This window comes from Mesoplodon mirus (genome assembly GCF_964341445.2).
Source record: "Mesoplodon mirus genome assembly, chromosome: 13".
Taxonomy (NCBI): domain Eukaryota; kingdom Metazoa; phylum Chordata; class Mammalia; order Artiodactyla; family Ziphiidae; genus Mesoplodon; species Mesoplodon mirus.
The window spans coordinates 64553183-64576739 of NC_138989.1; the positions used below are offsets into that span (position 1 = coordinate 64553183).

General features: G+C 41.9%; 1 protein-coding gene across 7 annotated transcripts in view; it reads right to left on the reverse strand.

Moving 5' to 3' along the window:
- Nucleotides 1-23557, reverse strand: part of ZBTB7C (zinc finger and BTB domain containing 7C) — a gene marked incomplete at its 5' end in the record, with an annotated part of 374377 nt that overhangs the window by 204019 nt on the left and 146801 nt on the right. The window contains one exon of one of the 7 annotated variants that reach the window (XM_082640977.1): nt 11066-11144. The exons of the other annotated variants lie outside the window; for them this stretch is intronic. Of the gene's footprint in view, nt 1-11065; nt 11145-23557 lie in introns of those variants that run through there. 7 annotated transcript variants of the gene reach the window in all.

The window sequence follows — 23557 nt, forward strand, 5'->3', positions numbered from 1 at the left end:
GAGTACAAAAATATCCAGTGTACAAGATAAAACTCATAATCATAATGAGTCATAATATCTAATCAAAAATTACCAGGTATGAAAAGAAGCAAGAAAATATGACCCATAATGTGGAGGAAAAATAAATAAATAAATCAAAACTGACCAAAACTAATACAGAAGTTAGAAATAGCAAAGGACAGTGGAAATAGCAAAGGAAATAGCAAAACAGTTATTATAACTGTATTCCACATGTTCAAAAAGTTAAGATATAAAAAAAGACTAAAATCAAACTTCTGGAGATGAAAACTACAGTATCTAAGATGAAAAATATACTAGTTAGGATAGCAGATTAGACCTTGCTAAACAAAAAACAAACAAACAAAAAAACCCAAGGGAACGTGAATAGATAGCAATAGAAGCTATCTAAAAAGAAACACATAGAGGAAAAAAGAAAAAAAAAATGAAAAGAGCATCAGTGCTCTATGGGGATAACTTCAGATAGCCTAATATATGTATAACTGGAGTCTCCAAAGGGAAGGTGAAGTATTTGAAAAAAAAATAGCCAGAAAATCACTAAACTTGGGTTTAAAAAAACAAAACAAAACAAAACTACAAATTCACAGGTCCAAGAAGCTCAACAAACCTGAAAGACAAGAAATATGAAGTATGCTGAGACATGTCATATTCAGATTGTTCAGAACCAATAAGAAGAGGAAATCTTAAAAGCAGCCAGAGAGGAAAGACACATTATATTCAGAGCAACACATATAAGGTTTATAGCAAATTTCTCAAAAGAAATAATGCAGGCAAAAAGACAGTGGGGCAATGTGTTTAAATACTGAAAGAAAAAGTGTCAACCTAGAATTTTCTACACAGTGAAAATATTTTTCAAAAGCACAGGTGAAATAAAGACTAATTCAGACATACAAAAGCTGAAAAAAGTCATAATCAGCAGACCTACACTTTAAGAAATGTTTAGGGACATTCTTCAAGCAGAACAAAAATGATACCAGATGGAAATATGAACTCACACAAAGAAATGATAGTATTGGAAAAGGTCACTGAATTTATAGCTGTATTTTAAAAGATAATTGAGTATTTATATAAAACATAGCAATGTAGTATGTTATAAAACATATATAAAAGTAAAATGTATGACAACATTAGCATAAAGGCTAGGAGGAGAGAAGTGGAAATGTCTTGTTGTAAGGTTTGTGTACTATATGTGAAGGGATAAAATAACATTTGAAGGTAGACTATGATGTTAAAGATTTATTTTATCAACTTGATAGCAACCATTAAAGTAACAAAGAGTTACATATAATAAGTTACCAAAGGAGATAAAAGAAAATCATAAAAAGTAATCCAAAGGAAAGCATGAGAAATGAAATAAAGAAGAGATGGGATGAGTAGAAAACAAATATAATGACAGATTTAAACCTAATCATCAGTAATCACATTAAACATAACTGGTCTAAACACTATAATTAAAAGGCAGAGATTACTAGAGTGGCTAAAAAAGATTCAACTATATGCTGCCTATACAAACCCACTTTAAATATAAATAAATAAATAGATGAAAATAAAAAGGTCAAAAAAGATATACCGTGCTAATACTAATCAGAAGAAAGCTAGAGTAGCAAGAAGTCAATTTATCAGGAGGAGACAAAACAATCCTGGATGATTGTACACTTAATAACAGAGCTTCAAAAAACTTGAAGCAGCTATACACCTGAAACTAACACAACATTGTAAATCAACTATATTTCAATTAAAAAAAAAGTACTTGATGCAAAATCTAAAGAAGAAAGCGATAACCTTGATAGCCAATATATCTATTAAGGTAAATAAATTTAAAGTTAAAAACCTTTCCATAAAGAAAGTTCTAGTCCCAGATGGCTTCACTGGTGAATTTTACAAAACATTTAAAAAAGAAGTTAATTTTACAAAACATTTTAAAAAAGAAATTAACTAATTCTACACAAACTCTTCCAGAAAACTGAAGAGAAGGGAACATTTCCCAACTCATGTAGGAGGCAGCATGATCCTGATACCAAAACCAGACAAAGACACTGAAAGTACAGACCAATACCCCACATCAACAAAGAACAGAGACTGTTAACAAAATTTCAGCAAATAGAATTCAACAATATATTAAAAAGATAATACTTCATGACCAAGTGGTATTTATCTCATGATTACAAGGTTGGTTTAACATTCAAAAATCAATGTAAGTCATCATATTAACAAACTAGAAAAGAAAAACCATACGATCATCTGAATAGAAACAGAAAAAGCACTGGACAAAACCCCACCACTTGTTTCTGATTAAAAAATGATAGAAACTATCAGCAAACTTGGACTAGAAGGGAATTTCCTCAACCTACTAAAGGACATCTACAAAATAAACAAACAAACCTACAGCTAACATTATACTTAGTGGTGAGCAACCGTATGCTTTCCCCCTAGGATCAGAAACCAGTCAAGGGTGTCTACTTTCACCATTCCTATTCAACACTCTTCTTCTAGCAAGTTCAATAAGAAAAAGAAATGTAAAACATCCAGATTGGAATGGAAGAAGAAAAACTGTCTTTATTCACAGACAACATGACTGTCTATGTAGAAAATCCAATGGAATCTACCAAAAAGCTACTAGAACTAGTTAGAAAGTCAAACAAGTTTATAAAATGCAAGGTTGACATATAAATATCTATGGTATTTCTATATACTAATATAATTGTATTTCTATATTCTCCCTCTATAAATTTGTGTTTCAAATAATTGGAAGAGAAATTAAAAACTAACACTACTTATAATAACATCAAAACATATGACATGCTTCAGGATACATATGACAATAGATGTGTAAAATCCACATACGAAGAACTACAAAACACTGCTTACAGAAATTAAACCTCTACATAAAAGGAGAAATATACCATGTTCATGGGTTGGAAGACTATTAATATGTCAGTTCTCACCAAATGGATGTATAGATTCAATGCAATCCCAATCAAAATGACAGCAGGTGATTAACACACTAATTCTAAAGTTTATATGAAAATGCCAAAGACCTAGAATAGCCAAAATAATTTTGAAAAGGAACAAAGTTGGAGAACTGACACTACCTGATTTCAAGACTTAGAAAGATACAGTAATCAAGACAGTTTGGTATTGGTAGAAAGACAGATAAGTTGATCAATGGAATAAAATAGAGAGTCTAAAAATAGCCTATGCATATGTGAATGACTGAGTTTTGATAAAAGTGCAAAGGTAATTAAGTAGGGAAAGGATAGTCTTGTCAACAAATTATGCTGGAACAATTAGATATTTATATGCAAAATATATGAACTTTGATATACACCTTACACCATACACAAAATTTAATTCAAAAATTAACTCAAGGGCTTCCCTGGTGGTGCAGTGGTTGGGAGTCCACCTGCCGATGCAGGGGACACGGGTTCGTGCCCCGGTCCGGGAGGATCCCACATGCCGTGGAGTGGCTAGGCCTGTGAGCCATGGCCGCTGAGCCTGCGCATCCGGAGCCTGTGCTCCACAACGGGAGAGGCCACAGCAGTGAGAGGCCCGCATACCGACAAAAAACAAAAACAAACAAAAAAAAAACCTCAAAATGTTTCACTGTCCTAAATGTAAGACTGTAAAATTTCTAGACAAAAACATAGGAGAAAATCTTTGTAACCTTGAGTCAGGCAAAGATGTCTTAGATATGACACCAAAGGCATTATCCAGAAAAGAAAATATTGAAAACTTGGACTTTACCAAAATTTGAAATGCCTGATCTTTGTAAGGCCTTGTTAAGAGAATGAAGAGACAAGCTGTAGACTGGGAGAAATATTTTCAAATTGTGTATCTGATAAAGATATTGTATCTGGAATAAAAAACTCCCAAAACTCAGTAATAAGGAAATAAACTAGCTCCTCCATAGGCAAAAAATTTGAACAGACATTGCATCAAAGAAGATGTACGAATGTCATATAAGCAGATGAAAAGATGATCAACATCACCACTTAAAAGGGAAATACAAATTAAAACCACAATGAGATGCCACAATACAACAATTAGAATGACTAAAATTTAAAAAACTGAGCATGCCAAGTGTTTTGGAGGATGTGGGATGACTAGAACTCTCAGACATTCCTGAAAGTAGTGGAAAATGGTACAACCACTTTGGAAAACCACTTGGACAGTTTCTTTAAAAGTTAAAGATATACCAGATATACCTACCTCTGTAATCCAGTCATTCTATTCTCTCTCTCCAAGAGAAATGAAAGCATCTGCTTATACAAAGATTCATATGTGAATGTTCATAACAACTTTATTTATAATAGCCAAGAACTGGAAACCACCCAAATGTGCATCAGATAAATAAACAAGTGTAATATGTCCATACAATGCAATACTATTCAGCAATAAAAAAGAATAAGCTATTGGTACATGCCACAACACGGATTAATCTCAAAATAATTGCATTGAGCGAAATAAACCAGAAAAAAAGAGTATATACGCTATGATTCTATTTATATAAAAATTCTAGAAAATACAAATAACGTGTAGTGACAGAAAGCAAATCTATCACAGAGCAGCCCCTGCTCCCTGGGGTTGGGAAGGAGTGGAGGGTCTGATTACAAAGGGGCATGAGGAAACTTTGCTAGGATGCTGATGTCACAGGTGTATATGTCAAGACTTATCAAATTGTACACTTAGACATGTGCAATTTATTTTGTTTCAATTATATCTCAATAAAACTGTTAAAAACAACGTGCACTGCAACAAGGAGTGGCCATCATGAGCTACCACTGCGTATCCAGCAGAAGACGGTCAAGCCAGACCCTGAGCCTGTCTGAGCCTCCTCCTGGTCTGAGAGATGCTCCATGCTTCCCACTTACGATCTCTGTGACTCATCTCTGAGTGGAAGAACGGCAGTAAAGTTTTCAAGCTGGTAAAACCAAAGCAAGAAACACCAGTGAAGGCCAAGTTAACTGTAGGCCCTTATCTGGAAGGCAGTTTTGACTCGCTCACCCCCTCCCTGATTGCCCACTTGCTCCCAGCAAATAGCAGAGAAGTCTGTTCTAGGCCTGGAGGTCTGACCTCTCTGCCCACTCTGAAAATCCTGCCTTCTTCCCAGCGGAAAACCATTCTCCAGAAAAACAAAATCATGATAAAAGCAGCAGTGTGGCCTCACACCAGGCTTTAATGGGCAAATTCGTATGAGTAAGGGCAAAATGAAGGACAGCAAGTAAAACACTGAATTAAAAGCCACTTAAATTAAAAATCCAATAGCATCCACTTAACTAATAAATAGTATTCCTCTCTGCCATTGATCGACTCAGGATTGTAACAAAGAGTTCCAGGGGCAACAGCAGAATGTCTTAATTCATGGTATAAACGTCACCAACTCTTGGGTTCCTAAGATTGAATGTGTCGGAGAAGAGTGGACTGGAGAGCCTGCAGGAATTAATTCTTGGAACATCCCTGTGGGGTCAGCACTATTATACCCTGCTTCTAGCTGGATTTAATATCTCAAGTGCTGGGCAGGGCGCTGTTTGCCCAGGGGGGCTCCATAATCATTATTAAGTGATGATGCGGTAGAGAGACTGGAGTTGGAGCTCACACTAGATCAGCTGTCATTTATTTCCAAGAGACTGAACCAATGTAGTGTTGTTGTTATCATGGTGATGATTACTGCCATAGAGTATAATAATGGCCCAGAGCGGCCAGACTACATGGGAAAGACCTCACTGAGTCAAAGGCCTCAGAGAGCTGTTTTCTCATAGGACAGTGTCTTGCAAAGTAAGAGTTCATCTGAAGGATGCCTTCCTTTTCCACCCTAAATTCCCACCCAGGAGTTCTGCCTGGTGTCCTCTCCTTAGATTCACTCCTTGCATCACAGAGCATCTTCATGTCCTGGACACCAGGCTCATAAATGGACCCCAAGCTCTCACTGCCACTTCTCCTTGGAAAATGATGTCAGGTGGCTTCAGCTTGAGCTCCGCAGGCCTCCTCAAGCACTCCCTTAAGCAGGATGTGGTGGACAGGAGAAGGCATTTAGGGGATATGTCCATTCTGTGTCTTCCAAGTCATCATCAAGGTCTATTCCTGCACCAAGTGGGAGCAGGTTGTCTGGACAGAATGCCTTGGACCAATGCCATCTTAGGTTTAGTGAGGGGGAGGGGGCAAAGCTGGAGGGACAGAGGGGAGGTACAGAGGGAACAAAGGTCATTTTCTCTGTCCTTTGGCACATTCTGGGTGTGTCTGGTCACGGGGCTGGGATTCCCATCCCCGGAAAGTCACACAAGCATATGAAAGAACATGAACATGGAAAGGAATCTGAGACAGCCTTCCTCGCATTTTTGACTGTGACTCTCAGTTTCCAGTTGAGGAAACTGAAGCTCAGGACCAGCTCCAGGTTACGCAGCTCGAGGAAGGCAGAGCTAGACGGGGCCCTGGTGCCCGTCTCACGGTCCAAACTCACATCATGCTTCCGGTCCCTCAGAAGTGTGAAGTTGAAGGATGAGAGGCCTTGAGAGGTAGCCCGTAATCAAGCAATAGGTGTATCTTGCACACTTGCCAAGTCTCTACCCTACAGGCAGGCCCTGTGGGGATTCTGGGGAAAAGACTATGATGGACCTGCCCTCATTCTCTCACTGAGGAGACGAGGCCTGCCCACATGAAACCCTCCAGCAGAAACATCAGGCAGTACATAAAGTCAAGGATCATGCGGATCACGTGAAAATGCTAAGAAAATGGCACCATTAGAGTTTTATTTCAGGGTGAGCCCTACTGAGCCACTTCATACGTGGGTACCCCAAGTTACCAGCACACACAAAGACATCACTCAGCCTTCCTTTTCCCTTGGACATACCCAACAGATAAGGACCCGTTAATGCATAACCACCAACCCAGAACGAGCACGTACTGCAAGACGCAGGTTCCTTTCACTGGACATCACTAGCTTTTATATCTAGGGATATGGGGCTGGACCGGGTGGGCAGGGAGGGTGATTCAGGCTCCATCAAGACCAAGACCACAGAGCACATCCTGGACCACTCACAAAGCCTGACAGTACCCCAGCAGGCAGTATCTGCTAACGTAGAACCTATTAGCCCAGAGCCTTTGCTGGTCTCCCTGGGGAGCTGAACACCTTGTATGTATCCACCGTGGCGGTGCCCTCCCAATCCTCCTACAACATCGTGGCCACCTCATGCTCCCACCACCACGAAGCCTTCTGTGCCTCCATGTGGCCTGACCCACTGCTCCTTCCTGGCCTAGAACTGCCCAGCTCCCACGGGAACCCTGTGCTCTGGCCTGACTTCATTCCTTACCATCCCACAAACACCAGTGCTTGGAGAAGCTTTCCCCCAACCTAGCAAGTCCTTTTTGTCTCTCCAGCTGGCCAAATCTTATCTATTCTTCGGGGCTATCCTCCATGGCTGGACGGCTGCAGCTCACATGGCCCTCTCTACCCTCTGGGTCCCCAGTACCCGCGCAAGCAGCACCACTCACATGGTGCCAACACAGGCAGCTTGTGGGCAGTGATATGTTCATGCATCCTCCCATGACCACCAGCACCCTGAGGGCAGCATCATGCTGTGTTCACCTCTGCACCTGCCCACTGGGTCATCAGAGTTAAGGACTGGGGGACTGGAACAGACTCAGAGTTAACCTAGTCGCCCCTTCCTTCTTTCAGGTGAAGGAATAAAGGACCTTCAAAAATGGACTTAATGAATGTATGCAGCTAAGCTCGATGACACTCTTAAAACGACCTCCCTGTCCTCCCCTGAAGGCCCCTGCCTTCCACAGCAGAGCCCAGGGGGTTGAGCAGCATGGTGCATCTGCCGGGCTACCTGTGCTCTAGACACTGGGGAACTGTGTCTGTTCCATCCGTGAGGCTCCTGGGTGACAATAAAGCTGCTTAAAAAACTCAACCACACAGAGCAAAGGACATAAATAGACACTACACTGGAGGAAATACAAATAATAAACATACAGAATAAATTACTAATCAAAGATATGCACATAAAGCCACTCAAGCCCCCTCAAATGTAAAGTAAGGCAACAGTGTATCACTTTACACCTATAAATTAGCACCAAAGAATGGAATTAATAAATCAAATACTGGTAGGACTGTGGAGAAGTGAGAACATTCATAAATGGCTAATGGCATGAAGTCTGATACAATATTTGGGGGGAAATACTTAGCAAAACATGTCAAGACCTATATAGATATTCATGCCCTATAGCCTAGGAATCCCACTGCTGGGATTTCAGCCTAAAGAAATGAACAGAAACTGCAGCCCTGCCGTTGCTGAATCAGCACAACTTTAGGCTGATGATTGTTAATACCTCCAGTGTGTGGGGACATCTCTACAGTCAATTAATGAGCCAATCTTTGTAAGATATAACATTAGCCAGCCTGGCTAACATCAATTACAGTCAAAGGCTGAGCTGTAATCATGGGGCGAATAAGACTGAGCTGCTCGTTGTTTAAAATGACCACAAAATCAGATCACCTTTATGAACAAAACTGGGATAAATCAGAGAGAAACAAAGGAAGGAGCACTCGCCACATGTCACTTCATACAGCTGGCTCTGTGTCACAGCACATCCTCACAGAGCCAGCGAGGCTTGCCCCACTCCCCCAGCCCGGCTGGACGCAGGACCTTCTGAGCGCCTGGGTTCCAGCTGTCAGACACAACCCTGGCTTCACAGAGGTGGAGAAACCGCTTTTCCATGTGCTGGAAAGCAGCTTCACAAAGCTGGCTGCAGGGGTTGGGATTAGGGATGCTGGGGAGGGCTACCAGCAAGTCACCATGGCAACAGTCTCCCTGGCATCACCCTCCCCTAAGCCGGCCAGCCCCCACCAACTGGTCTGCTCACGCGGGAACTGTGACTACCTGCTTCGTGTGGCAGACACTTCCCGCAGGCTTGTGCCTGCGAGGGAGCAGAAAGGGCGGCCCCATAACCCACCCTGTACCTTCACAGAGGACTTCGAAAAGCATTTTCCCACCCATTATCTCAATTCACCCCCACAATCACGAAGGGGGCGGAAGGAAAGGGGGGGCAGATGAGAAGGTGACAGAAAAGGTAAACCCCTCGGAGAGCACACAGGTGGGTGAGAGCCTGCTCTCTGGAGGAGGGACAGGGGGGAGACACCTGCCTTCTAGACATGGCTGTGTGACCTGAGCATCCCACTTAACCTCTCTGGTTGAGGGTGAAACGGAAGGCCTGGAAAGAGCCAGATGAGCATAAAAATAAAAATGGGAGTCCTGACGCAGGGGTGCCAGGTTTGCCATAGTTACGACATTAAAAACCACCTGTTATTGGCTCTGTCTCCTGTAAACCACCCGGTATCACTACTGCTTCCTAAAAGAGAGGACACTTTAACTCCCCCAAAGTAGGAAGGCCAAAATCTCAAAATAAAAAGTACTCCTTTAATTGGATATACTGAGCATTATAAAAGGGTCTTTATTTCTCTCACTTCACTTCAGACTGGTGAAGACTTGAGTGATAACTCGTAGGAACCTGAGGGCGGTGTTTGTGGACCCCTGAAGGGTCAGCGACTCTGGGGAAAGTAGCACAGTGCACATCAGCATCCCAGAAATGGACTTGAATTCAGGGTGAGCTGTCCATTGGCACCAGGACCTCCATCTCCCTGAGACTGTGGAACTCCCTGTCTGACCCAGCAATGCAAAATGGTATCGGTTTTTTGTTTTCTTTTGTTTTTTGTTTTTCCAAAGAGGGAACAATGTTTTCCCTGCACAGACAGAAAACCTCTACTTCATCCTTTCTCAGCAGTTTCCCCAGGTTAACCTCTTTCCTAAGTGGAGGAATTCCTGCCGGCCAGTCTAAGTGTGCGGAAAGGTTCCTGGCCCGAAGTGCAGCCCCCATCCCCATGGCCCCCAACATGGCCACGAGGCCCTGCCTTGATCGAGTGCCCTTGGAGAAGGACAGAATGGTATGGATCCCTGGAAATGGCAAAGCCGAGGCAGCTCTTCCGATGGGGCGACTGAGAGAATGGAAGCACATCTCTGGGCTCCTGTTTGAGGCAGGGGGCCTCTGGCCCCTTCTGTCTAATGTGCTGGGGCTCGAACTTGAGCCAGCATTAGAATAACCTGCAATGCCTATTAAAACACAGACTCCTAGGTCCCGCGGCAGAAGCTCTGATTCACTGGGACTAGGGTGGGGCCCAAGACCCTGCATTTCCAACAACCTCCCTGTTGGTGCTGTTGCTGCTCGCCTGGAACCACATTTTGAGAACCGCAGCTTCTAGCGCATCCTTCCTGGGAGCTCCCCAACCTGTGACAAAGCATCTGGGATCCCGAGATGGAGCAAGGACAGGACAGGGCAGTGCACTGGGACCTAGAGAAGGGGGTGCAGCAAGGGGGGAGGATGCCAATGCAAATGTGGAAGTCTGCAGGAAGCTTGACAAGTTCCCGAGGCTACAGAATTTCTCTGCAGGGTGGCTGTAATCCCCATTCACAAAGGGGAGGTCTAATGTAGTACTGGCCCCCATAAGCACGAAGAGGAATCCTGGTGTGAGCCCCGTCCTCCTGCAGCCTTGCAAGGCTGGCTAGAGGCACTTGGGGAGGAGGAAGGGATCCCCTCTCCCGCCCAGCTATTCAGCCCATCCACAACCATGCTGGGCTGAGCGTGGCTGCCCCAGGTTTGGAGCCCACATTTTCATTCTCAGCTCATCCTTGCCTTTGGCTGATCTGATCTGTTGTGCTCTGCTGTGCTCAGAATCTCAATCGCATCCGGCTAAACTCTGCCTAGTTTATTCTTGCCCAGCTTCATTGCCAAGCCCAGTTGAGGGATGGTCCCTGCGCTGGGATTGAGGTCTGGGCCCAGTTCAAGCCCTGCCGCTGATGCAGTATGTGGCCCGGACAAGTCACTTACAGCTTCTCTGAGCCTCAGAGTCTCCATCTGTCAAAAGGGCATGTTGATCATTACCTGACTTGAGCAAGTAAGAAAATGAGTATGTACGTAACTTGAAAATATAAATATACAACACAATGCAAGTTACTTGATAAGGCCCGTGAATAGTGACAAAGATTCTCCTTACCAGACTTCAGTCAGGCTCCTCTCAGCCCTTCTCTTGATGAGGCCTCAACCCTCGTCCTGCCCTTGATGAGCTGGCATGAGCCCGTAGCAAGAATCCTGTTAAGTCAGTTTAGCAAGAATCTCCCTACCCTTGGCATCTTCTCTCAGTAACTTCACACCCACTGACCCCCTCCCTCTGCTCCTTGGCTACACATTCCCCCTTGTCCTTGTTGAATTTGGGGCTAAGCTCTGTTCTATAACAAAGTCTCTTTTCCCCTACTGTAATAGCTTCTGAATAAAATCTGTCTTAACCACTTTAGTGCCTGGCTCTGGACCTCTCTGACATTAGTCAATATATTCCTGGAAACTTAAAACCAGAACACTTGAGTTCAAGTCCTGGTTCATCTCTGATTATCACTGATCAATTTACTGATCCTCTTGGGGCCACTGTTTGCTCGCCTCTAGAACAGTGAATGTAATGGGCCGAACCCCATATGAGAACTAAATGAGATCATGCAGGTAAAGCAGTTAGCTGAGTGCTGCCCATGTGAGGCTGCAATATATGAATACAGTGTGCACTATGACCTCACTTGAAACAAAGTTGACAATGGAAAGACCCTGCATTACTTGTGCAGTGGTCCTGTCAAAGATGCACCCCTTAAATCTCATCGTGCCAACATCAGACAAACCCTCCATGCAGGGCATTTTCACAATAACTGGCCTGTTTTTACCAAACGCATCCAGACCATGGAAGTAAGGGAAGGACCGAGAAACAGTGCCAGACTGCTAGAGATACCAAGTGTGATTACAAACTGGGCCTTTTGCTAAAAGGCCCTTATGGAGACACTTAGCAAAGTATGATGGGGGTCTGAAGATAACAGAGTAGTAGCATATCAATGTGAATTTCCTGATTTTGTGGCTGGCTTGTAGTTCTGTAGGAGAATGTCCTTGTTTGCAGGAAATGCGCACTAACATATTCTGGGGTGATGGGGCATCAGGTGGCAGCTTATTCTCAAATGGTCTGGAGTCGAGGAGGTTCTTTGTTCTGTATTTGTAACAAATATTCTATAAGTTTGAGGTTCCTTCAAAGTAAATACATTATTCAAAAATAACAAAAAATGAAATAATGCTCAGAGAGGTTTAAGTGGTCTGGCGGGACCAGGACTCACTAAAAGCCAGGCCTTCTGATCCTAGGACCAGTGTTCTTCCCACTAAGCCTTGGCAGGGTGAAAGGCATTCAGGAGGTGCTTAATAAATAAGTACAATTGAAAGGGCCTTAGTTTCTAGTCCCCACTCTGCTTTTAACCACAGACAAGTCCCTTCCCCTCTCTGCACATTGGTGTCTTCATCCATAGAATGAACAGGTGTCAGGAGCCCAAGGTCTTTAACAAGAGCACTACCACACTCTAGATGTTTGGAGGTATGGGTGTAATGCATCCACAGTCCTAACACAGCTGAGGGTCGCCCTGCATCCTAGCACTGTAGAGGAAGTACTTTGTTTTGTTCATGATTTTAGCAGGAGTTATTCACCATTTTCAAAGAAACCTCATCCAAATAGCAAATGCTGTTCTGGGTACCTGAGCCGCTCACACCTGCATCAGGACTGCTCTCTGTGGCTCTACACCTGGGGCAAACTTCTAACCATTTCACTATGTCTCCTAGTCTAGTCCAGCCTGAGCTTTGACAGTGAAATATGCATGATTTTATTACAAGTTACTTTCCTTTCATTTCTCTTATGTTATAGTTAGGTTTGTAGAATGGATATTTTGAACCCTTGTGTGTAGGCATATGTATTTATATGTATTCATGAGTTTCATTCAGGCTACAAGATGTTTGGTATAAAAAAAAAAGGCATTGGGTTGACTAATGGTTGAGATCTACTGTTCTGTCTAATGAGCTCCACCTCATTCTTTTAAAGGGCTGCATAGTAGCCCACAGCTTAACCATTCCTTTACTGAGAGACATTTAGATTATTTGAGGTTATTTTCCATTTTTCACTGCTGCAAATAAGGTTGCAGTGAATATCCTGGTACCTGCTTCTATGGTACATGATTAATTTCTAAAGGAGGTCAAATTAGATCAATGCACAAGGTCATTTCCTCCTGGCAAAGCCCCCTCCACTGACCATCAGATACTCCCCTCTGCACCATGGACACTACAGGATGGGAACACTTTTCTTTTCCTTTTCTTGTCCCTGCTTTTTCACTGTCAACAACTAACTGATCCCTGACAACATTTCATCCGGCGTTAGATAAACCACACATTCACTGCTTGACAACAGGCCCCCTCAACAAATCTATTCAACCAAAACTGACGGGCAAGGGTAAAGTGTGTATTGGCAAAACACTCTCAGCTGGAGTTTACACAACTTGAAACGCATTTTGTTCTGACAGCAAAGTCTTCTTGCAACTGGGTCTTCGTTTTTATCAATATGGTAACCAAGCCCAGAGGCACGAAAGAAAACCAAATTCTCCTTCACACTCCCACTCACATTGGCTTCTCTCCAAAAGCTCCTCTGAGCACATCATTCTGTGGTTTGCTGGTGGAAAGGTCTTTTAGATTTCCAGCTTCTAAATGTCTCACTCTCACATATGTGAAATGCAAACACTCTCCATAGGCCTGCATTCAAAAGAGGTCAGCCATTTCAGCAACTGGGTACAGTGTTTGTAAAAGACATTTCCCATAGGTGGACAAGGGCAAGTTGGAGGTGAAATATTTGGGAATAGCAAGCCACACACTTGTTTCAGGCATTGAGTTTCAAAGTCCAATAGGACACTTTTCACAACTACAAGCACTGCTCCAAGTCCACTTCATTCACTTAGTAATTTATTCATGATATGGCTGTAGAAGACTGAAAGGAAAAATTTGCACTGGACACTTGTTAAAAACGGCAAGACAGATTTTATTTGAGCTACTGTAGTGGGGGAGAGAGACTTCAGTATAGAGCTGAACTCAACTCTGAATTAAGCAAAGACATCTGGGATTCATAGCCAAGAAGTAGAGTGAAGGGGTCAGTGGATGGAAATTACTAAGAGAAACTTGATTGGATATCAAGGGTAGGGGAACTCTTGTTAAAGGCAGGCCAAGGACTTAGATATCAAAAGTGGGAGATAAAGAACTTGATCAGCTATCAAGGGTGATCAAATATCAAGAGTGGGCAGATATACTGGCTTAGACGGATTCTTTGCTAAAACTGGTTTGGGCAACCCAAGGTCAAGGCCTCGTCGAGAAGAGGGCTCAGAGAAGACTGACTAAAGTTTGGTCAAGGAGGGAGTCTTTGTCAAGACACAGATATAGATGTAGGTATGGGTGTAGATAGACATATGAATATAGAAGTACACATGGATATTGATATATAAAATTGTACATATAAATATAATCAGACACGATACTGGAAGCTGGGGATAAAGAGGTGGATAAGAAAAAGTCCCTGTTTAGAAACAGCTCAGCACCAGGACCTTTCCCAGGTTGTGCACTAAGATAGTGAGAGCAGACCAAAGGCACCAAGATCGAAGCATGGAATCCACAATAAAGATGTTCAACCTTCAAATTACAGGGATAGCTGACATCATGGGCACACATGAGCCAGGACCACATCCAAAGACTTTCAGGAGACTTCTGGGAGCTGAGGGAAGGAAGCCCACAGCTCAAAGGTAGAAGTCACTATGAAGGGCAGATAGTTCTGGCAATGTTTTATTCCTAGGGTGATTTCCTTCTGAGCCTCTGTCCTGGAGGTCTCTAGTCTGCAGTGAAGACTCATTAGATTGGTCCAAAGATGATGAGGAAAGATCTGTTGTCCTTAAGATGCCATAATGGTCTCCAAAGTCAGCTTCCAGGGCCCAGATCTGCACCCTCCCTCCATTAGTTAGACAGCTCAGGGGAGATTCTTAGAGAGAGTGCTCAGTGATCCCTGCAGCCCTGGCTCCTTCCTCCACACTGGCCAGAGGATCACCTTGGTTCTCATGGGGAAGGGGCCAAGCTGGACCAAACTCCTTGATTTCACCCTACACATAAATATATTTCAAAGAAGCCTCCCTAGAAGCTATAAAATGATCTGTGAAGAAAAACTATCTTATACAAGCAGAGAACAATGAAAAGTATTTCAAAGAGTTTGTAATAACCTGAGGTTAAGCCCATGATATAGTATAAGCAAAAACAAACAAACCAAACCAAAACAGGATATATAACTTTATCTACAGTATTACCTCCTATGTATAGAAAAGACATTGGAAAATGTCTGGCAATGATTCTGCTCAAGAGGATGTTGTAAGTTCATGCTTTCTGTAAGCCACCCTGCCAACACCTCCAAATATATTTTATAGCAAAAATTAAGAGAACATAGCCATATTCAAAAGCAGGATTTAGAAGTGAAACAGGAAAGCAAGTGGTGAGTAGGGCTGATGCTGTGGCCGGTTTGACATGGGGTCTGGCAGCAAGAAGAGGCTACCAGAAATTCAGCCTCTATGGCATAAAGCCCTTACACAAGGCAAGGGGCAAGAGGCATTGCTCAAAACCAGGGGCACGTGCTCATCCCATGCTCATAGAGGCAGCTTAACAGAGCTGGTTCTGCTCACTCTCGGAGCCTCAATTCATGTGAAGCTAAGTACTTTGGGAAACTCTGAGACTCAGACACAGCCTTACACCAGGATGTCAGGCAGGCTCAGCAAATGACCTGCAATATCCTCAAGGTAAAAGCAAAGTACCCTACCCATGAGATATCAGTATAGGGCCTGACGCTGTTCTGAAGGCCTATAACTGAGTAGAGACAAAAGTTACCAGACAGACAAAAGACAAAGTTACCAGACAGAGAAGAGTGAGCACTGGAAGAGGAAGAAAAATAGTCTGTTAACCAAAACAAAGAGAAAAAAACAAATGCTGAGAGAGACAACTGACAAAATACACAATTGGGAGATGAACTGGCTCAAGATGAAATAAAAATAATAGAAAAATCTGAAAAAAAACCCTTAAAGCAGCATGCTTTAGTATCCTCAAATAGAGAATAACAGCCATAAAAAGAAAAAAAATTACCAAACAATAGCAGATAAAAATAAACTAAAAATAGCTCTATATGAAAAAGAGCCAGTAAGTCCTGATAATTAAAACTAAAGGCATAGAAACGAAGTGCAAATTATAAATGAAATTATAAAATCTATACCTGACATAATTACAATGAAAATTAGTAAATTAGAAGAGAGCATTAGGGAATTTATCCAGAATTAAACATAGAGAGTGATTAAAATTTTTAAAAACATGAGGACTAATGAGAGACTAACATATCTTATAGGTATTTTGAAGAGGCAAATAGAAGGAATGGTTGAAAAGCAGCATTCACAAAGATAATGGCTAAGAGTTTCCTAGATTTGAAGCAACTAAAAATAAGTCCGTATCAGTAATCAAAAAAATAAAACTGGGTTAAATTCACCTATTAAGAGACTTTGTCATATTGGGTAGAAAGAGAAAAAAATTCTGCCAAATATTGTTATAAAGATACCTAAAATAAAGCAATATAAAGAGATCGACAATAAAGTGACGGAAGAAGACATTCCAGGCAAATAGTAATGACAAGATAACTGATATAACACTATTAATTCAGACAAAAGGGTGATAGAGAAGGAATAAATATAAATGAGTTAAAGGCTCACTTCAAGAAGTTAGTAAAGCAACAACAGGTTAAACACAAAATAACAGTTGAAATAATAAGTATGAGTGTATATTAATGAAATAGGAAACAAATTACCAAAACCTAAAGCTAGTTCTTTGGAAGACAAATCTTTAGCAAGAATGAACAAATGGAAAAGTGATAAGACAAAAAAAAAATTAGTAATACGATTTAAATGAGGATTTCTTATGAAAAGCAGTAGATATTTCTTAAATCGAAGAGAAATTATTAAGAAAAATTATTAAGTTAGAAAAGCACAAGCAATTTTCTTTTCAAAAAATGATAAATAATCATAACTGATTCAAGAAGAAAACCTGCACTCATAACCACAGAAGAACTGAACTGAGAGTCAGAAACTGAGAGTCAGAGATTTGCCTCCCTCCCCAAAGTCACAGGACAAGAAGGTATCATAGGCAAGTTTTGCCAAATCTCTATGAAATAGCTTATCTCCATCTAAAGCAAACTGTTTCAAAGAATAAAATAAGAGAGAGAAACTAGCAAAATTATTTTATAAGGCTGGTATAACCTTAATAAACTGCAGAACAGTACAATAAAATTACAGACCTGTATCACTTATGAGAATAGATGCAAAAATCCTATTTAACATAGTCTCAAATCTAATTTAGCAGTGTATAAAAATTATATCAGGGTCAACTACAGTTCATCCTATAAATATAAGGGTGTTCATCATCAGATAATTTATTAATATAATATGCCACATTATCAGATTAAGAAGAAAAAATGTTAAGATCAGCTTAGTAAATGCTGAAGCAAACACTTTTGATAAAATTCCATACCTAGTCATGATAACTAACCAAAAAGGAATAGAAAAGAACTTCTTTAATTTGATGAAGGTATTTATTAAAAATTAAAGGTTAAAAAAAACTAATGGTAAACATCATATGTAATAGTGAAAATTTACATGTATTTTCATTAAAGTCAGGAACCTAACAAGGATGCCACTATCACCTGTATTATTATTCATCGTTAATTTCAAGTCCTATCCAGTGAAATAAGGCAAGAAAAACAAAGCCTAATAATTGGAAAGAAAGAGACAAAACTCTCATTACTTAAGAAGCTATCATTTTTCCTGATGCACCTAAAGCCAAATAAAGTAATTCAGCAAGATGACAGGAAAAGCATGAAAAAAGATCTGATCAAATGGAGAAATACATGCCAGGCTCATCATTGAGAAGATTCACTATTGTGGTGCTAATTCTCCCCCAAATCAATCTGGAAACCAATGCAGTTTCAATCAAAATGCCATGAAAGTTACCACTTCACACCAAATAGAATGCAAAATGGTGCAGTTACTTTGGGAAGGAGTCTGGCAGCTTCTCAAAAGGTTAAACATAGAATTGCCATATGACCCAGTAATTTCACTGCTAGGTATATAGCCAAGAGAAATAAACACATATGTCAACACAAAAACTTGCACACAAATGTTCATAGTTATCCATAATAAGCTAAAAGTGAAAACAACCTAAATGTCTATCAACTGATGAATGGATAAACAAAATATGGTATATCAACACCAGGAAATGTTATCCGGCCATAAAAAAGAAATGAAGTATTGATTCAGACTACAACATGGATGAGCCTTGAAAACATTATGCTAAGTGAGACACAAAAAGAAATGTTGTATGATTCCATTTATATGAAATGTGGAGAACAGATAAATCCACAGAGACAAAAGGAGATTAGTGGTTTCCAGGAGCAAGGTGGGGGATGGAGGGAAGTGACTGCTAATGGGTGTGGGGTTTCTCTTGGGGATGAAGAAAATGTTCTGGAATTAGAGAGTAGTGATGGTTTCACAACTTTGTGAATATATATTTTAAAAAACCACTGAATTGTACACTTTAAAAGAGTGAAATATGACAGTTCATAAATTGTATCTCAGTTTTTCAAAATGGCCATCAAGGTTTTTTGTGGTATGTGACAGAGATCATAAAACTCATAAGGAAATATAAAGGGCCAAGAATTGACAAGAGAATTTTGAAAAAAAAGTACTGGAAAGACTTGCTCTATTATATATCAAGACTTATTAGAAAACTTAGTAGTAGACTTATATGTTATTATTACAGGGATGGACAATTAAACCAAAAAGAAATAGCAACCCCAGCAAGAAATTCATAGGTAGATGCAAACTTGGTATATGGCAAACTTGGAATTAGGCATCAGTAGGGAAAGGATAAAGACCTTTCAAACAGTTTACCTGTAAGTGGAAAAAAATTAGATTGCTACCAGTGAAGTTTAAAACAACAATGAAATTCCATTTCACATTCAGATTAGTAAAAAGTATACAATCGTTGTTATATTTTAGGAGAAAGGGAAAAGAATCAAAAGGGAAGGGTAAAGGTGGAGTGTCAATGGTATCCACAACATATTATTTCTAAAAAAGGAAAGGATCCAAATCAAATATGGCAGAAATGTTGAGATTCATTAATTATGGTCTATGGTATATGGATAACAGTTATATAATTTCTCTGTACATTTCTACATGTTTGAAATAATGTCTAATTTTTTAAATTCCATAAAAATATTACCTATAGGAAATATGCCAAAATATTGAGTGGCTTTCTCAGAGTTGTGAAAACATGGGTAATTTTCTCTTTCTTTCTATTTTCCTATATTATCCTTCTTTTTATTTTTTATTTTTTTTATTTTTTATTTTTTTGCAGTATGCGGGCCTCTCACTGTTGTGGCCTCTCCCGTTGTGGAGCACAGGCTCCGGATGCACAGGCTCAGCGGCAATGGCTCACGGGCCTAGCCGCTCCACGGCACGTGGGATCTTCCCGGACCCGGGCACGAACCCGCGTCCTCTGCATCGGCAGGCGGACTCTCAACCACTGCGCCACCAGGGAAGCCCTATCCTTCTTTTTAGTAAGCAGGTGTTATTGCGAAGAAAGGAGAACATTAAAACTATCAAAAAGGAAACAATCCACTTCGTCACTACTGTCCCCTGAAGAAACTCACATTGTAACCTGAATAAAATGATCATTTCTGTAAATTCCATGGCATGTTGTCCTTTGCATAACACTTCCACCCATGTGTTTCGTTAACACTTCACCCACTCTCATGATCGGTGTGTGAAGCAGATGGGCGAAGTATCACAGTAAACTGTTCTTAGTTACGGGTGGTTATTAGTGATGGAGCTGGATCAAGAACTAGTGTTTTAGGCCTAAACACTAAACACTGAAACACTAAAATCCCATGTTTTTTCTACTACACCAAACTACCTCTTAACAACCCCAGATAGCCCCTTGGTAAAAAGGTATACAGCTGGGCTTCCCTGGTGGCGCAGTGGTTGAGAGTCCGCCTGCCGATGCAGGGGACACGGATTCGTGCCCCGGTCTGCGAGGATCCCACATGCCGCGGAGCGGCTGGGCCCGTGAGCCATGGCCGCTGAGCCTGCGCGTCCAGAGCCTGTGCTCCGCAACGGGAGAGGCCACAACAGGGAGAGGCCACAACAGTGAGAGGCCCGCGTACCGCAAAAAAAAAAAAAAAAAAAAAAGGTATACAGCTGCTCTCCAGCTTCCTTCCAAACAGTTATTCTCTAAGATGTATTTGTTAAATCAGATATTTTGTTTTGTTTTTAAAGATTTTTTTTTTGATGTGGACCATTTTTTAAAGTCTTTATTGAATTTGTTACAGTACTGCTTCTTTTTTTTAATGTTTTTGGTGTTTTGGCCGTGAGGCATGTGGGGTCTTAGCTCCCCGACCAGGGTCAAACCCACACCCCCTGCATTGGAAGGTGAAGTCTTAACCACTGGACCGCCAGGGAAGTCCCTAAATCGGGTATTTTGAACTTGAATCCTATTTTATCACAGAAACAGCATTATGATAGCAAGTTAGGGCAAAGGTTCACAGAAATCACCATCTCCACCCTGCCCTCTTTTGTAAGAGTTGCAACCAGCTGCTGCTTTCTCCCACCTCCACCAGTGTGATTCACCGGGCATCCCAAATGCCGCATTTCCAAGGCTAAGCTGTTGATATTTTACGCAAACCTTTCCCAGTCTTTTTGTAAGTGCCACCTTGGTCCACACAGTAGCTCAGTCCAAAAAATTCGGGGCATTATCCCTGACCCGCCCCTCTTCCTCCCCAGCCCCCATCTACCCACCCTCACCACTGCTGACACCCAACCCCTCACCAAATTCTGTTCAGTGTGCCTCTAAAGTAAATGTCAGTTCCATCCACTTGTCTCCATTCTCCTGTCACTGATGTGGTCCAGGCCACGATCTCCTCTCCCTCAAAATCTAGGTCACAGTCATTGGACCCTTGGCAAGAAGGCAAAGAGTAGGAGTTGGCAGGTGAGGGCCCTGGCTCTCGTGTTCAGGTGTTTAAGTCAGTGGGCATCTGCTCTTGTCCTGGCTGAGGAGCTGTTTGCAAAAGTGTCCTCACTATCCCCCACCTCACTGCCCCTCACTGTGCCACACTCCCCTGGCTCTTGTCACATGCTGCCTATTCACTAACCTTTCCTTTCATAGAGACTTGCCCTGAGGGCCTTGTCATCTCCAACTTGGAACCTAAGTTATCTTTTCTAATTATAAGGAGTACTTATTACTGGAAAAGAGTCACAAGTGGGCAAAACAATAACTTAATTAAAAGAAAGATCCGATCTCTAGCAATGGAAAATTAACCAATTAACTAATTAATAGATACCAAACCAGCCCTAGCTGAACTGGTAGAGTGCTTTCATAAACAAATCTTGCAAAAACAAAGATGAATGCTAAGGAACAATACCTACACCTATGTTTTACTAGAAGACAGCAGACTGGTCATCAGTGTAGTTTTCCCACTGTAGGATCAGTGTTATTTGCATAACTAAGTGTAGCATCAGGGCGTGCAAGTATCTGGGAAATTTTGAGTATCTCAGAGCCTCAGAGATCATTACGCTGAGTTCCCTGCAGGCAGGATACAGCCCAGCTCAGTCTCTAAGTTCAATGCCCAGAACAATGCCTGACCCAGAGTTTGTTAAAATGAATCAACTCCAGGGCTTCCCTGGTGGCGCAGTGGTTGAGAGTCCGCCTACCCATGCAGGGAAAACGGGTTCGTGCCCTGGTACAGGAAGATCCCACATGCCACAGAGCGGCTGGGCCCGTGAGCCATGGCCACTGAGCCTGCGCGTCCGGAGCCTGTGCTCCACAACGGGAGAGGCCACAGCAGTGAGAGGCCCACGTACCGCAAAAAAATAAATAAAATAATTAAAAAATAAATGAATCAACTCCAGATCCCTGACTTAAGGCTCAAAAATTGAAGCCCAGAGAAGTCACGTGACTTGCCGAAGATTACAGGGTTCCTTTTTGATGGAGCTGGGGTCACCACACTTGGGTCTCCTGACCCTCAATCCACACTATATTATGTATCCAAAGGGGGGAAAAAGTGTATTTAATACTTTCTTTCCCCTGCACTTGATGTGCTTTTCTAGCTTTAAGTGACCTGAAAGGGTGCTCAGCATCTCCCAAGAAGCAGGTAAACCGCACAGAGCATCAGTGCCCCTTATAAGCCTTGGATTTCTGCCCTCAGCTCTTAACGATACCACGTTTAAAATCAATGAAAAACAGAAGCCCTTCAAATTCCAATCATCTGTAAGCAGCAGTATGGTGAGAACATTAAGCAACAGGGACAGACCAACAGATCTGTTTTCTCTCCACAGAGGCCAATTCAATTTTGGAAATTTGCTTCTGGAAACATCGTAGGTATGGGATCCTGGAACTGGACTCAGGATACGGAGGAAGGAGGAGAGAAGGACCGATGGGATTGGAGGAGCTGGAGGAGGACAGGGAGGATGACAAAAACAGCAGCAACCACGATGAGGCACACGATCACCAGGACAATAAAAAACCTCGGATTTTATAACCCGAGGTGACTTCCAGAATTCTCATATTGTAAAAATTCTTCCTGTGCCTCATGAAAAACAACCCTTCTCATTCCTATTCTTTTTTTTTCTCCCAGCTTTGTAAATGGCCCTAACAGGGCTCAGGTGTGTTCCTAAGCTTAAGATTTTCTGTCCCAAATAAAAGTGCAAAATAAATAGCTATTCTACTTACATTTTGAGAATTTAAAACTCATAGCTATTCTGAGAAAGGCTAGAATTCCTAATAAGCTGTTTAACAAATATGTGAGGTACAAGTTTTATGGCTGCAAAACTAAGAACAACAGTAGCTGATGAGGACACATCTGGACGTGTGAAAGCGGTGCTTGGGCTCAGCCCTGCTTCCCGGCAACTTTGGAGGTTCCGTCATCAGAAGTCAGAAAGCATTCCGTCAAGTGCTAGATTTGTAGACAGACAAATCAGGTTTATAACGAACAGCGGAGTTCTAGAACTCATAATTTATAATCATGAACATAGCACACGAGCTTTTTTTTTAATCAACCTCCTTTCTGCCCGGTGACAGTTTCCTCTCCTTCAGGACACTGGGGGTCGGGTGGAGCAGAAATGAGGCAGGGAGAGGAACGTGGGCTCAGACGTGACAGTGGCTACAGGAAACAAGCACTTTAGGTGTCTCCCCGTGATGGATTATTTCCAAAGATAGCCGCGACAATCTCCTATGGAGAGGTGGGTGATATTTCCCTTCCCCTTAATCTGGACTGGCCATTTGATTTGTTTTGACAGATAGAATGTAGTGGAAGTGACCTTCTGGGCTTGAAGTGGCCTTGCAGCTTCCACTTTCACGGAGGCAGGTTCCAGTCGCTGTGTAATGAAGTTAGGCTATTCTGCTACAGAGAGAGGTCCTGGAGAATGGGAGCCATGAGAAGAGAAACAGGCCATGTGGAGAAGACTCAAGGCTCCAGCCAAGAGCCAGCTTCAGGGCCCCAGACCAGGGAGTGGCACCATTTGGATCCTCCAGCCCC